At 36.4% G+C, this 16,923-nt stretch overlaps 1 long non-coding RNA gene across 1 annotated transcript in view; it reads left to right on the top strand.

The window, feature by feature from the left end:
* The window catches only part of LOC106506814 (uncharacterized), a 208,978-nt gene extending 193,813 nt beyond the window's left edge, over positions 1-15,165 (top strand). The window contains exon 7 of the long non-coding RNA XR_014834253.1: positions 12,708-15,165. This is a non-coding gene — a long non-coding RNA (uncharacterized LOC106506814). The remainder of the gene's footprint in view (positions 1-12,707) is intronic.
* Positions 15,166-16,923: the final 1,758 nt, after the last annotated feature.

Here is a 16,923-nt window from a genome sequence, read left to right on the forward strand (position 1 = left end):
GCAGGGGTGAATCTGGAACTTATGTCACTTCATCCACAGCCAGGGATCTTCTTCTCCAGCTCTCTTCTCAATAGGATTCTCACATGCTCACCTGCTTCTAGCAACACCTTGTACCTTTCTCGGATAGAAAAACGGAGCTTTTCTCAGAGTCTTAGCCACGTGCTCTGTTGCTTATTTGTGCATGAGTGGTCTTTCAGGGGCAAATCAGTGACAGAAAAAGAGGGGGAAAAAAGCAAGGTCCCTGAACACTGCGCCTTTGAACATCCTAGTCCCTTTCCTCAGTGCCTCTAGTCCTCAGTGCCTCTTGTCCTGCTACTCCTACCACATTGCGGATCTACAGCCTGGGCTTTCTTTGAGGCAGGGCCGGAAGAAGAAAACAAGAAAAAATTGATGATCCTCTCTGGCCAAAGAGACAGTGATTGCTTTAGAATTTTTCTTTCCCATCCTTGCTCTGGGACACCGTCAGATGAGGCTAGGAGTAAAAGAGAAAAGAAAAAAAAAAAAAGCTCAACCTAGTTACAGGTTATTCTTCTCAAGTTGCAGTTCCTCCCACCAGTCTTCCTTCTATAGTTCACTGTTCGGAATCCTTGAGAAGTGGCGTTTGTATTTTGTTCAGAGTTCTAGTCATCTAACCATGGAAGAAAATGGCTCTAAGGGATGTATTATTTCAGCACCAGAAGTTCCTTAGCTGGCAATATAAATTCCTGTTCCAAAAGCAGATTACTGCATGCATTGATTACTCACATTGTATTTAATGTTAACTTTCAATGACCAGTGACTACTGATGCATCTTTCTTAAAATTAATTGATGTCTATGTGATACATTCTTATATTGGCTTGGATTTACAAACTAATTAAATATCAGAATTTCTGTGATTCTAATGTTCCAAGTACTCATCAAATTTTTTTCCCCTAGATAAAAATGCCTCCTCTTGAATATCTATGTTATTGGAAAAGAGTCCATCACAGTGACTTGTAAACACAGTGGACTTGATTATAAAACTCAGAACTGGCATTCCCATCCTGGCTCAGTGGTTAACGAACCTGACTAGTATCCACAAGGATGCGGGTTTGATCCCTGGCCTTGCTCAGTGGGTTAAGGATCCGGCATTGCCCTGAGCTATGGTGTCGGTCACAGATGTGGCTCAGATCCCGCGTTGCTGTGGCTGTGGTGTGCATAGGCCACTGCCTATAGCTCTGATTCTAGCCATAGAACTAGTCTGGGAACTTCCATATGCCACCAGTGCCGCCCCAAAAAGACAAAGACAAACAAACAACGAAGAAAACAACTCAGAACTCCCTCTAAACATTGATGATGAAGATTGTTTACTAACCATTTCCTCTGAACTATGGGGAAATATTTTGAAAAGAGGAAACTAGCATTTTCACATTTTGCATTTCCCCTACTTAATTCTTTTGAAATCACCCTAAACGTTTTCTTTCCAAGTCACTATCATGCCTCGAGTTCAATATGTTTCTTTGTAGCTTGATGAAGAGGCTATAAAGCTTTCATGTTCCTTTTATTTTCAGAAACTTAATAAAAAGCTAGTGGTATTTGCTTTACATTGGTTTCTTTGATTTTTTTAAGTGTTCACTAAGGAGACTGTCTCTTTACATCTTTCTAAGAGATTTATAAATGAACACAGAATAGAAAGGAAATGGCTAGAATACAAATATTCGTGTATACGGTCCACAGGCTGGAAATCCCTATCATCACTTGGGCAGCATTTTTTAGAGGCCTCCCCAATAATCTGTTGAGTTAAAAGTGGCAAAAATAATCAGTCCAGTTTTACCTTTGTTGCCCCAGGTGATACGGTGCTTAGAGAATTAAGCCACCAAATCAATCACTTCCCTTCCTTTCACTAGAGCCATTACTATTCTACTCTGAATAATACTCTGATTTTCCATTTATGCTCTTTTTCTTAGCATCAGAAATGAGGAATTGGGGAAGGATGACTCGGTCTGGTGTCCATGCACATTTTTACATCTCCCTCGAGCTGCTGTGTACTTATTAAGGTTCAAGAGAAATTCTTCAAAATCATAATTATTATCTATCTAAATCACACATAAATATTCACTGTTAACTTCCAAAACAATAATTTTTTGTAATTTAAAAACAACTTTATGTTTAAGAAGTAGGCTTCTGGAGTAATCAGAATGGTAATATCTTCAACACTTAGGAATTTGGGACCTCTTTCAGGATAGCCTGTTAAGCCAGGATAGTGAATAGCAAATAAGATGGGAAACTTTTTAAATTTTCACCACTAAGTGTGTGAGAGTGGCAGTTGTTCTACATGCTTACCAGGACCTGGCATTATAAGAATTTTAGCCATTTTTAATTTCTGTTTTAATTTTTCCATTCTAGTAAATACATAGCAATACCTTATTATGGTTCTCATCTGAATTTTCCTAATGGTTAATGATGTTAAACTTATTTTTGTGTGTTTATTTTGATCTACATGTTCTTGTTTTTAAAATATCTGCTCAAATCCTTTGCCTATTTATTATTTGGACTGTTTGCTTTCTCATCATTGAGGTTTGAGAGTTTTTAAATATACACATATATTTATTCTGGATAGCAGTCCTTTGTAAGATATACAGAGTGCACATGTTTTGTCTTATCTATAGCTTATGTTTTTACTTCTTTAGCAATGTGTTTTGTAGAGCAAAATTTTAATTTTAATGAAGTCCAATGTATCATTAATTTTATTGTTCAACTATAGTTAATTTACAACGTTGTGTTGGTTTCAGGGGTACAGCAAAGCAGAAAAGTGATTCTACTTTATACATATGTATATGTATATTTTTTTCAGATTATTTTCCACTATAGGTTATTACAAAGTATTAACTATAGTTCCCTGGGCTGTACATAGAACCTTATTGTTTATCTATTTTATATATAATAGTGTGTATTTTTTAGTGTCATACTCCTGATTTATCCCTCCCCCACTTTCTCCTTTGGTAACTATAAGTTCGTTTTCTATGTCTGTTAAGTCTTTTTCTATTTTGTAAATAAGTTCATTTGTATCATCTTTTTAAGATTTCACATGTAAGTGCTATCATGTGATATTTGTCTTTCTCTGTCTGACTTACTTCACTTAATATGATTTTCTCAGGGTCCATACATGCTGCTACAAATGTCAGTATTTCATTATTTTTGATGGCTGCATATATATATGTGCACAATGGGATTTTTTTTTAAAGTATGGATCACACTTTTCTTGTCATGTCTAAGAAGTCTTTGTCTACCTCAGGTTTCTCCTGTATATTCTTCTAAAATTTTTACAATTTGGTTTATATTTAGACCTATACTCTATTTTGAGTTAATAGCATATAAGTTGTAATGTTTAGATGGGGTTGTTCTCTCTCACTGGTTTTACCGAGATGCAATTGACATATAACAGGGCTTAAGTTTAAGGTGTACAATATGTTGACATATGATTACCACGGTAGCATTAGCTAACACCCCTATTATGTCACATACTTGGCGTTTCTTTTTTGTGCTAAGAACATTTAAGTTCTACTTTCTCAGCAACTTTCAAGTATATAATAAATATCGTTAATTATCATCACTTTGCTATGTATGAGGTTCTCCAGAACTAACTCATCTTATAGCTATAAGTTAATACCCGTAGTAGGTCAGATTCATGGACTTGGAGAACCGACATTCTTTTTTCCTTCCCTCCACCCCACCACCATCACACATACTGATATCCAGTTGTTCCAACATTTGCTTTAACTGAGCTGTTCATGAAACATTGTTTGAAACTGGATAAATTGGGGGAAAACACCAGTTGCCTACCAAGAGAGCATGATTAAGCAAATTTTAGTCGACAATCACAAATTGAGGGACATGAAAATGGTAGTATATACAATATTTGCTATCTTATTTATGAAAAAGTAAACATATATGTATGTTTGTGCAATCAGAAGATCAGAAGCCCTGTATTCTTTAATTCAAATATGACTGGGAAAACACAGTAGCCACAGATCTCAGTCAAGTAACGAACAGTTAACCCATGACAGTGTCGATGTCCATGTTGCAGAATATTAAGCATTCACCTGATTCTTGTAGCTCTCTTACTAAATACGGGAACAAGAACAGCAATTAATCATCACATTGTCGATATGACTAAATGGGTTAATATATAAGGACTTTTACCATTGCTTTAATATGTAGACAGTAAAAGGCTTAGTGAATATTCATATCAGACACCATAAATTTTAGGTTGATACAGATTTTATATATAGGTAAATTTCTATCGAAGTTTGTATATTTTTAAAAATTTATTTTATTGAAGTATAGTTGATTTACAATGTTAGTTTCTGCTGCACAACAGTGGTTCAGATATATAGATTAGATATATTCTTTTTCATTATGATTTATTACAGAATATTGAATATAGTTCCCTATACTATACAGTAAGTCCTTGATGTATATTCATTGTATATGTAATAGGTTGCATCTGCTGATCCCAAAGTCCCAATTCCCCATTCATTTCTCCCCTTCTTGGCAACCACGAGGGGTCTGTTTCTGTTTCATGGAAGTTCATTTATGTCGTATTTTAGATTCCACATATAAGTGATACCTTATAGTATTTGTCCTTCTCTTTCTGACTCACTTCACTTAACAGGATAATCTCTAAGTCCATCCTTGCTGCTACAAATGGCATTATCTTTTTCTTTTTTATGACAGAGTAATATTCCATTATGTGTATATGTCTGCGTATTATATGCATTCTGGTAAGAGTAGCAAAGGAGTTGAGCTTTCAGAAGTAGTTGTGGAAGAGCTCTGTTATCCTCATTGTCTCAGAGACTGGTTTCATTTCAAGCATGGCAGCAGTAGCATCCACATCTGTTCAGGGATGTGGCTTCACTGGGGTTGAGTCCTTACAGTGCTCTATAAGACCCCATATGATATGGCCTGTCTTTATTCCTCCAATATCTTTCAACAGCAGGTCTCTCTTACCGTACTGTGTTCCACCCACTCTGGCTTCCTTGCTGCCCCTTAAACCTGTTGGGCATGCTTTCCACCCAGCCTTTTAGATTTCCCATCGCCTAAAAAGGGTCTTCCCAAGGTTTCAAGTCTCATCTCCCCATCCATACTTCTCAGAGATTCTTTGAATTACCTACCTTATAATCAAGTTCTTTTTTTGCTTTTGTATCAGGAGTAGACTTGGTAATTTCAAAGAAGGTCCTTAATTAATGCACAATCTTTTAATAGGCCCAGTAGATATCAACGCCAAACTGTCCCTCAACACACCACATTGCCTTCTTTCCATTTCTCTTCATTTAAGGCTAAATTAGGCCCTCTTCTCCCTGAATTATAGCAGTACTCCAACACTAACCTTTCTATAGTATTATCCCACACTAATTTATCCTCTGATGAATCTTCCCAAAACTCTAAATAAAGTACTTCGGACACCAAAACAATTTGTCAATAGGATGGATGATAGTAGAAAATTAAAGTATCTCTTGTTACTGAACACATTTAAAAATACTTATTATTTAATTTATTTACGTTTCAACTGACTCTGAATCAATTAAACACAACCCAACGATATTTAAGTAAATATCAGAAATGTGTGTTTTTTGTGTTTTAAAAATAGTATGATAATAATTTTACAAGAATAGCCTTAGCTCCCATTTCTAGATGTGCACTTAAAAGGTTATTGCTTATTCTTTGTTATAGGTTGTCCCCCCAAAAGCTATGTCGAATTCTACCTTTAAGTACCTCAGGATGTAGATGTAATTAGTTAAGATGAGCTCATACTGGACTAGGGTGGGCCTTTAATCAAGTATGACTGCTTTCCTTATGTGAAGAGAGAGACCCACAGAGAGGATGCCATGTGATGATAACAAAGGCAGAGACTGGAATTATGTAGCTACAAACCGAGGGATACCAAAGATTACTTGGAAACCACCAGAAGCTGGAAACAGGCAAGGAAGGATTCCCCTACAGGTTTCAGAGGGAGGATGACCACAAAGACACCTTGATTTGGGACTTTTAGCCTCCAGAACTGTAAGAATAGAACTTTGTGTAGTCTTGGCAACCACTCAGTTTGCTGTACTTTGTTATAGCGGCCCTGGGAAACTAATAACTGTTTCTTGTAGGATGTTTCTCAAATGCCTTGAGTGAAAAAAATATAGTCCATTTTATTTGTAGTACAGTCACATATGGTAAAATATAATAAACAAGAGCATAATATTTAAATATTTTTCAGGAAATTGCCTCCACCATTGAATGTCATTTCAACATTGACGCTCATAAACAAATCCCATTGAGTGATTCTATACTAACATGTAGAAGCATGCATTACTGATGCTGATTGCTATTTATTTGCTTGTATTTACAGGAAAAAAATTCTAAAGCAATTTATTTCCATGACATTTGTTCACATAAATTGGCGTTATGAGTAGATTAAATTTCTTTGGACCTGTGAACAAGAATTATTAATTCTAGCCTTTGTATTTGTAGATGAACATTATTCTTCCACTAGCAAAAAAAAAAAAAAAATTATGACACCTAGGTATGAAAAAAAAAACTGATTTCACAGCTCTGTCTGCAGCTTGTGCTAATCTAGGTTGGCTCAGACAGGTAAATATTTAATACCATGTCATGGTCTTACTAATACTAATGATAAATTCTTCATCTTGCGCTTTAAGCCTATTTCTTATTCTGCCCTTGATTATAGAGAAAGTATATCCAATCATCCCAGAGCAGACTTTGTACATAGTAGTCAAATAATAAATATTTAGTAAATTGAAAACAGTGCATCTCATATTTGAGTATCACATATGCCTACTTCAATGTGCTGACACAGTTCCAAATATCACACATACTTTTTAACTAAAATAAAGCAAAGCAGCATTATATAAAAAATACTCATAATTATACCAATGATTTGTATTTTTCCTCTAAATTTAACAAAGAAAATTCTTTCTCCTTATGCTGATTATATTCAATTTGGCACCACAGATCAGCCATAGATCTGCCTCTACCTTTTTCTGCCCTGCTCTGGGTCCAGAGAGCTGACCCCTGTCTGCATCATTTGGACCACCTTAGTGACGGATTTGCCATGTGATTTGGCCAATGGAAACAGCACCATAGGATATCAGAGGGCAGGGGGAAAGGGAGATGAAGAGTATTACATGCTCTACTTCCTCCTGGCTTTGACATCTCCCTTTGGTAGCTGTTGAAGTCCTAAATGACTGTAATTCCCATAGGGAGGCCCCTTTTCCAGGGTTTTCATGGTAATAACTTCAGATGGCTACTACTGACTAATTGCATAATATCAATCATATCACTTTGAAAGAACCAATCTTGATTTGATATTTAATTGGCAGGTATTTTTTATTGAATTCAGTGGAAAATAAAGTATTTCTTCCATCCTCTAATCCATTGTCAGGTGTTTCTCCTATCTGAAATATCTTTGTCGTTCAATTTAGGGGAACTCTGGGTAGCATTTTACAAAAAGGTATTCACTTTATTTTCTGCTCAACTATGAGACACATTTTAAAAAGATTTTCTGGGGTCCCCGTTGTGGCTCAGTGGTAATGAACCCAGCTATTTTCCATGAGGATGTGGATTCAATCCCTGACCTTGCTCAGTGAATTCAGGATCAGGTTTTGCCCGTGAGCTGTGGTATAAGTCACAGACATGGCTTGGATCCTTTGTTGCTGTGGCTGTAGCATAGGCCAGCAGCTGCAACTCCACTTCATTCCCTAGCCTGCAAACCTCCATATGGCACAGGTGCAGCCCTAAAAAGCAAAAAAAAAAAAAAAAAAAAAAGTATTTCTTAGTTAACCAATGAGGCTATCAATCAACACAGTGATTGCCTATGATGGGGTAGGTTAGGGAGACTACCTGAAAAGGGTCATAAAGGAACTTCTAGAGTGAAAAAATGTTCTATATGTTAATTGAGATGTTAGTTACACAGGTATAGGCATTTGTCAGCAATCTACATTTGAGATTTGCATACCTCACTATAAGTAATTTTACTGCAATAAAATAACAAAAATATTTCTATTTTCTACACACAGATCAATACCATGTTTTAAAATAATGAAAATAATACCATACTTGTTGCCAATATTGTGGGCATCATAGGAGTTACTTTACATCCAATCTCTAATTTTTCATTATTATTGGTTTCTCTGCCCTGTTTTCCTTAACAAAAATGATCTGTTAAAAAACAACTATTTTTTTCATTTTTAAAAGTTTTATTGAAGTATAGCTGATTTACAATATTGTGATAATCTCTGCAGAACAGCAACATGATTCACTTATAAATGTACACACATCCATTCTCTTTCAGATTCTTTTCCTACATAGATAATCACAGAATATTGAGTAGAGTTCTCTGTGCTATGCAGCAGGTCCCAGTTGGCCAATCATTCCATATACTTCATTGTGCATATGCCAATCCCAAATCCCCAGTCCTTCGTCCCCCCCCCAACCTACCCATTTTGATAACCATAAGTTTTTTTTCAAAGTCATTAAATCTCACTTTTTTGCAAATAAGTTCATTTGTATCCTTTTTTAGATTCCGTATGTAAGTGATGTGACGTTTGTCTTTCACTGTCTGACTTAATTCATTAATATAATTTCTAGGTCCATCCATGTTGCTGAAAATGGCATTATTTCATTTTTATGGCTGAGTAATATTCCATTGCACATATGTATCACATCTTCTTTATCCATTTCTATGTCAATGGACATTTAAGTTGTTTCCATGTCATGGCTATTGTAAATAGTGCTGCAATGAACATTGGGGTGCATGTATCTTTTCAAATTATGTGTTTTCTCCAGATAGATGCCCAGAAGTGAGATTGCTGGATCATATGGTAGTTCTATTTTTAGTTTTTTGAGGAACCTCAATACAGTCTTCCATAGTGGTTGTACCAGTTTACATTGCCATCAACAGTATAAAAGGGATCCCTTTTTGCTGTACCCTTTCCAGCATTTATTGTTTGCAGACTTTTTGTTGATGCTCATTCTGGCTGGTATAAGGTGGTATATAGTAGTTTTGATTTGCATTTCTCTAATTAGCAATGTTTAGCATCTTTTTTTTTTTCCGGCCACCTGTACGTCCTCTTTGGAGAAATGTCTAGTTTTGAATACATGCAACCAAATCAGGCATAAGGCAAAGAAATGTATCCTTAACCAACCACAATTAAGAAATGACTTCTCATGTATTTAAATAGTCAGAATAAAACAGCTACCTAAGGAGTTCCTGTTGTGGCTCAAAGGGTTATGAACCTGACTAGAGTCCACAAGGGTGAAGGTTCAACCCCTGGCCTCTCTCAGCGAGTTAAGGATCAGGTGTTGCCATAAGCTGTGGTATAGGTTGCAGATGCAGCTCAGATCCCATGTTTCTGTTGCTGTGGTCCAGGCCAGCAGCTGCAGCTCTGATTGGACCCCTAACCTGGGAACTTCCATATGCTGCAGGTGTGGACCTGACAAGCCAAAAAAAAAAAAAGCTACCTAATATACAAAAACTTTTAGATTTTTCATTTTATATATAACATGTTGATAACCATTTTAATAGCCTGATAAGAAAAACTAGGACATTTTGAAGATGAAAAATTTACTCTGCTTCCATAGAATCTATTTTGTTAGTATCCTAATCTGATGAGTCAGGGTCAATTCTTCCAGTGATGTAAATTGTTCAAAATTTACTGACAGGTTTTTCATTTATAATGATTTTTATTTTTTCCATTATAGCTGGTTTACAGTTTTCTGTAAATTTTCTAGTGCACAACAAAGTGACCTAGTTACATATTTGTGTATACATTCTTTTTTCTCACTCCATCATAAATAACCAGACATAGTTCCCAGTGCTATACAGCAGGATCTCATTGCTTATCCATTCCAAAGGCAGTACTTTGCATCTATTAACCCCAAATTCCCAATCCATCCCACTCCCTCCCCCTTCTCCTTGGCAACCACAAGTCTGTTCTCAAAGTCCATGATTTTCTTCTGTGGAATGTTTCATTTGTGCCATATATTAGACAGGTTTTACCTTTATAACTGCGGTATGTTAAATTGTCCTTTTTTAATGGATTTTAGATCTAGAATATTCTTTCTACAGTTGACTTAATATGCCTTCATTGGCTCATCAGATCCAAATATTTACTTTTAGACCATCGTAAGATAAAGATGAAGCCATTCCTTGAAGGACACTTGTATGTTGAATCTCCCGGGTTTCCCGAGACTCTGCCGCATTTACTGATTTCTGCTGCTACCAAGGTGCTGACAGACATGTCATAATTAGGATAAGGGAATTAATTTTTATCTGAGAGCTGCATTAAGTCTTGGAGACATCTAGTAAACCTCTGGAATTTTCTTCCCAACTTTTCAAGAATGCACAGAGTACACATTGGATTCTGTCTTCTTCTTTTTACTGAGGTACAAACAACCCAGCCTTCCCCAGTGTTGCTGGTAGAAAGAACTTTCATGTTTCCTTTCTTTTCCTCTCTCCAACATCGTGTCTCCAGTCTCCTAGGAGGTTTTGGTACAACTTCCTATCTTATGGCCACTTTCACAATAAATGACTATGAAATCTTCCAGTTTCTGGTTTACTGTTGAATTAAAATTTTATACCCACCTCTCCGCACAGTATATTTACATAGTACTTATATTCATAAATGTTAGATAAATGGAATAATGAATAAATGAATAGATGTAGTACTGTGTAATGTTCATTTTAGTCCATTGCCATTTAGGAAATTTAAAAAAAATCAAGTAACCAAACAGAACATGCCTCTTAACGATTAAAGAATTCTATGTAATGCTTATGCAAAAGTACTTTATGAGTCCCAACATTTCATAAACATTAAGGAAAGAGAATAAAGTAATATAAATAGCATTAAATATATTATTTCTAGGCCTTTATTTTTTAAGGCACACAAATAAAATGCATTCATTTCAAAAAGCTACTTTAGGTAATTAGATATAATTATTTTTAATGTAAGTTGCTTGAGGGCAGTAGTTATTTCTTATCCATTTTACTTATTCTTTCTTCATAATATAGTATCTTATAAAGAGTAGGCAATTGTCAGCTGAATGAAATAAAATTATGCATAATTGTTATTGTTGGTACTCTTATTACATGTAAACAATACTTCACTTTTATGGTCACTTATTTTCAAAGCACTTTTGCATTGAGTATCTCATAGGATATATCCATTAATTGATTCTCTCAAAAAATAGAGAATTCCAATTATTTACATAGTTAGAACAAGCTTAGAGTACAGAGAAGAAAATGGATAAACAGATTATTAGAATAATGCATAGTGTAGGCTGGGGCATGTGGCAAAAAGATAAAATCCTCCCTGAAAAGCCATGTTTACCCGTAGTTTACTTTGTAATAAAAAGCGTGAATATGGATAAGATTGAAGAGAATGTGCAAAGTAAAATCTATCTATCTACGTGTCTGTCTGTCTGTCTGTCTGTCTGTCTGTCGCCTTATTTAATAAGATCAAAGAGGAAGAGGAGGTAGCTCAAGGAGAAAGAGGACGACTAGAGGGAAGACCATGATTTTCTTTTAATGAAAGTGAAAGGAAAAAAAGATTAATTAGGTAATCTTAGCTTGGAAAGAAACTGGATGTGTATAAGTGGAGGTTGGATTTCAGTGAGTGGATGGGAAGTAAATTGAAGGAGAGAAAAAAAAGTGACTAAATAACTCAAGAAGCTGCGTTGTTAAGAGAGGATGACCTCTGAAGGACAAAGTTTTGTAGGGATATTTTGTATGTTGGTTGGTGTGTGTTAAAGATTGATGAGATTTTTAAAGTACTTAAATGAATATCCACTTCCTTAGGATGGATGGAGATAGTGACCTTAAAAGGATTGTCCTAAAAAGCAATGAGCTTTAAGCCATGGAAAGACATTGAAGAAACTCAAATGCATATCACTAATTGAAAGAAGCCAACCCAGAAAAGCCACATATTGTAAGATCCCAAATATGTGGCATTCTGAAAAAAGACAAAATTGTCGATGTAATAAAGAGATTGGTGATTGGCAGGGGCTGGGGGGAGGGAGAGATGAATGAGCACAACACAGAGGATCTTCAGGGCAGTGAAACTATTCTTAATGATGACATGTGTATATACATCATTATACATTTGTCTAGACTCATAGAATGTGAAGCACAAGAGTCAACCTCAATGTAAACTGTGGACTTTGGGTGATAATTGTGTCAGTGTTGATTCCTCAGTGATAGCAAATGGAGCGCTGTGGTGCAGGACGTTGGTAGTGGAGAGGACTGTTTGGGTGTGGGGACAGGGGGCCTATGGGAAATATATCTATACTTTGTGCTTTCTGCTCAGTTTTGCTGTGAGCCCAAAATGTCTTTTAAAAAGAAATTCTATTTTTAAAAGTGAAGAAAACGAAACTATAAAGTAGAAGAGTTAATCTTCAGGCTCAAGTCACTGAAGAAGCAGCCAGTGAGGAGATTCAAAGCACAGGTCATGTTTGCTAAGAGTAGGATCAACTTTCTACTTTTCTGTTAAGGAAGAGACAAGAATGAGGAATGGAGATGTTGAATATTTGAGAAGAGTAGACATATTTAGAAATACCTTTGTGGATAATTCCCTATCCAGGGAATAGAGAGATTATTGGACAGTGTTGGAGTCCATATGAAGCCAGAGGACATGGATTTATAGTTGCACCAATGTGTGAATGTACATTATTTTTCTCCATTTAGGGCTACATTCCTAGCTAAGGACAGAAGAAATGTAATAGCTGAATTAATCCAGAGCTGAGGATTTAACATTTAGCATGCACAGTGGATTCAGAAGACAAAGGAACTGAGCATACTTTCAAAACGTTAAAGAAACAGATCTTAGGGAGCTCTAAAATTTAGAGAGAATTAAAAGTAAAGACATAGAAAGGGAGAGAGTAGTAGAATCTTGGAATTCTTTATCCTGCTGCTGTGACATCTCCAAATAAGCAAGTGTTTTTCCTTGGAACGACCCTGGGAGATAGGCAGAAATAACATGGTATGAAGACGAAACTGAAGAACAGATATAATTTGCCACAAACCTCATGTCATCTCAGCTTGACTTGTGTTTTACTCAGGCCCAAGCCCCAGACCTTCCACCTCCAGGCCTTAATCTCTAGCAACAACTTATGGGCTTATACTCATGTGACACAAAGCAGGTCTGTTTCTCACTCTTTTCTGGAGGCTCGCAGGTGTCACTTTGAGCTTTCAGGTCCTTATCTGTGCACCGATACTGAGACCTTACTCTTTGTATGGTATGATATTGTACATTCAATCCTAGCAACATTTCCTTCCTTCTCTAGGTGATAGTACCCACTCAGAATGTCAAATCATTCTAAAGAATGGAATTTTCATGAAGAAGAGTTTAAAATGTTATAATTAGTTACACTCTCAATTCCTAAGTTCAAGTGTATCTCGTTAAATAAAGAACTCAGCATATAAGAAAATTACACTTGGAAGCGGACTTCTTGGAAACCAGGAGGATGAAAGGCAGCAGTGGGCCTGACTGGAGGAAGAAGTGAGGGCCACTCACTCCCAGGGGTTGGTGGTGTCCTTGAAACTAGATCTACATTGCCTGGTGAGAGGAGGAAACCAGAAATTTCTACTAGGTGTAATGGCTCACTGAGACCACAGAGGACATTCTGCCATCTTAAGCTGCTCTGGAGATTAAATGATGAAGCTCTCTTTTAATGTGGCAAAGTAGGTTGGTCATTGATTTCATTTGAGGATTTAAAATGTGAGTTTAAAGATGGAGTGGTACATATAAAAATAATATTTCAGTGTATATCATTTATGGCCAGACTTCTCAAACTTTAAAATTAGCGGTTAATTGGCATTTAGGCATTATACTCTTAGGGCATTTACTTGTATATACTCAGGCCTATAGGCTTTAACTAACTTGGAGAATAATGATAACCAAAGAGATACAAGTTGTGTTACAGGATGGCATTTGTCAAGACGTAGCCCCGAAGGGGAAACTCATACTGATATAAAAATTTACTCTGACAAAAATTTTTAAATATTCATTAAAGATTATATGTTGCACAGTACATTTTCACAAAATGCTAATTGATATTTAGCAAGAGCCAAAAAATTAACAAAGGAGTGACTGTAATTTTAAATGGCTAATAATTTGGGAACACTAGGTTAAATGCAATTAAGCAAGATACTCTGCTGCAGGCTTGTGAATTCTTCAGTAGTTAAATATAATGTGTGAATTACCAAGAGAGGAGTATAGGTTGACAGTATGCAATATTTCCCATACTTACCGTCCTGTGTAATATTTTTCCTCAGAGAACATTTCAAGGGACCAGGTCTCTGAGGAATATATTGTGAAAAATGCTGCCAGCATACTCAATTTTTTTCTTTCCTTGATAGAAGCCTTTTCTGTGCTTCCTGTTCAAATAAAGCTAAATTAGATGTAATGGGAACATGAGACTGTACATGCCTTTAGAGGCAGCATAATCATAAATTTTGGCCAGTGCGTAGAGAGCTAGCAGCAGCAGCAGAAATTCAGGTCCCAAGAGGATCTTTTCCAATATTCTCACAAAGTCCTGTTGCTGCCATTGCTGGTCTCAGGAGCCTGCACTTGTTGTTCTAGCACGTTCTTGTCTCTTAATTCCTTTTTTCAGATGCCCCTGAAAAATTGTCACCTCTTTATCATTCCAGTTTCATCCCCCATAGTTCTTTCTGTGTCCCATTCTAAAAGCATTGGTGGTTAGAGGTAGAAGGAACAGCTTAAGATTTCTCTAAGGTCTCAACAGGCTTTACGAAGTAGCATTTAAATTGTGTCCTAAAGACAGAACACCGAAGGTAGTTTCCAGAACAGAAAGAACATGCAAAAAAAAGAATCAGAAACAGAAGTACAAGCACATTTGGACTGCAAATGCAGTCAGGATAATCGCCTGGAGGACTGGGCTTCCAGAGACAGATGGGGGAAATCTGCTAAGAGATGAGCCAGGAACAGTATGCAGCGATCAACTCATGAAGAGCCCTTTACACCAACACGAGGGTTTAGAATTTATTCTGTGGCAATGAGTCAGGAGCCAGTGGAGAGGAAGTGACCTCTGTAAAATTAAGGAAGTGAATAAATCCAGGTATACCTTGGAGAAATTGCAGGTTCAGTCCTGACCACCACAATAAAGCAAATGTGACAGTAAAATGAGTCATGTGATTTTTGGTTTCCTAGTGCATATAAAAGTTATGTGTACACTCTACTGCTGTCTGTTAAGTGTGCAGTAGCATTATGTCTAAAAAAACAATGTGTTGGAGTTCCCGTCGTGGTGCAGTGGTTAATGAATCCGACTAGGAACCATGAGGTTGCAGGTTCGGTCCCTGCCTTTGCTCAGCGGGTTAACGATCCGGCGTTGCCGTGAGCTGTGGTGTAGGTTGCAGACGCGGCTCGGATCCCGCGTTGCTGTGGCTCTGGCGTAGGCTGGCAGCTACAGCTCCGATTCGACCCCTAGCCTGGGAACCTCCATAGCCGCGGGAGCGGCCCAAGAAATAGCAACAACAACAACAACAACAAAGACAAAAGACCAAAAAAAAAAAAAAAAAAAAAACCAATGTGTACACCATAATTAAAAATAGTTTATTATTAAAAACTGCTAACCACCCACCAAACCTGCAAGGAATAGTACTAGTAACATCAAAGATCACCCATTACAGACCATCACATGGACATAATACTAATGAAAAAGTTTGACATATTTTGAGAATCATCAAAATGCGACAGACACACAAAGTGAGCAGAAGCTGTGGGAAGATTCATGCCAATAGACTTGCTTGACATAAACCTTCAATTTGTAAAAAATGCAGTACCTGCAAGGTGCAATAAAGTGAAGCACAGTGAAGTCAGCATGCCTTTACATGAATCGTGTGCAAATGGACCTATATGGTACAATGACAGTAAAATTAGAATATTTCTCTTGCTGTGACATCTTTAACTTGATTTTGTGAGGTAACCAAATATTTTGTTGACATATTTCTGGAACTCTTCCTTCAGCAGCCATGTAATCGTGCCATTCTACGTCCTCTGGCCACTTCAACTTGATTTACACTGACTCTTCTTGTGGTATATTCCCATTTCTTTCTCATTACCCTGGAAAACTGCATCTTTGTTTTTTTACCATGAAGGTAAAAACAATGTCATAATATGTTAATAATTTAACCACAAATATGTTTCAGGTAGATGTGCATTATTTTACACAAGTTTAAACCTTATGATATGAGGAGTTTCAGGATTCTAAAGTCTAAGTGTTCTCAAAGAAGTACAGCGATATTTTCTGATTTCAAATCCAATCATTTATTTTTTGTAATTGTCTACTACATTTAGTAAGCTGCTTCTGTCATCTTGCTGTTGTTATTATTATTATTATTATATAAAAACTTCCTTAAACTCTCGCTGAGATAATGTGAGATCATTTCTGTCCTTTTTGCTTAAGTTTTCCGAAAACTTGCTACATGTTTTTTACAGATGAGAGGACTGTTAGATGCTGCTAATTGAAAACAGCATGTGCATTTTCATTTGAGGTATGATTTTCTTAAATTTCCTTGCTCACTGGAGATTGTCCTAGTTTGTTATCTTTTGCAGGATAAAATGGTTCACAAATCATTTTTTTTTTTGTGACATTTTTGAGGTCAAGGAAATGTTTAAAGTATCAAACTACATATGTTCTTGGGAATGTTCAGAATATTCAGAGAATTGTTTAGATTCAGTGAAACTTACGCTTATTTTTTGTTAAGGAAGAATTAAGATCTGACTTCTAGAATGGGAGTAAGGATCTCTGAAAATCCACTCCTCTATAAAATCAGTGATATTTGGCAAAAACTGTCAAATCAACTTTTTAACACTCTGGATATTAACTCAAAATTATAACAATTTTGAGGCAATGTTTATTTAAGAAATACAGCTGAGAAG

This window comes from Sus scrofa, chromosome 18 (assembly GCF_054392235.1).
Source record: "Sus scrofa isolate SSC_HxYL_T2T_F1_AM1 chromosome 18, Sscrofa_HxYL_maternal_Yorkshire_Landrace_v2.0, whole genome shotgun sequence".
Lineage (NCBI taxonomy): Eukaryota > Metazoa > Chordata > Mammalia > Artiodactyla > Suidae > Sus > Sus scrofa.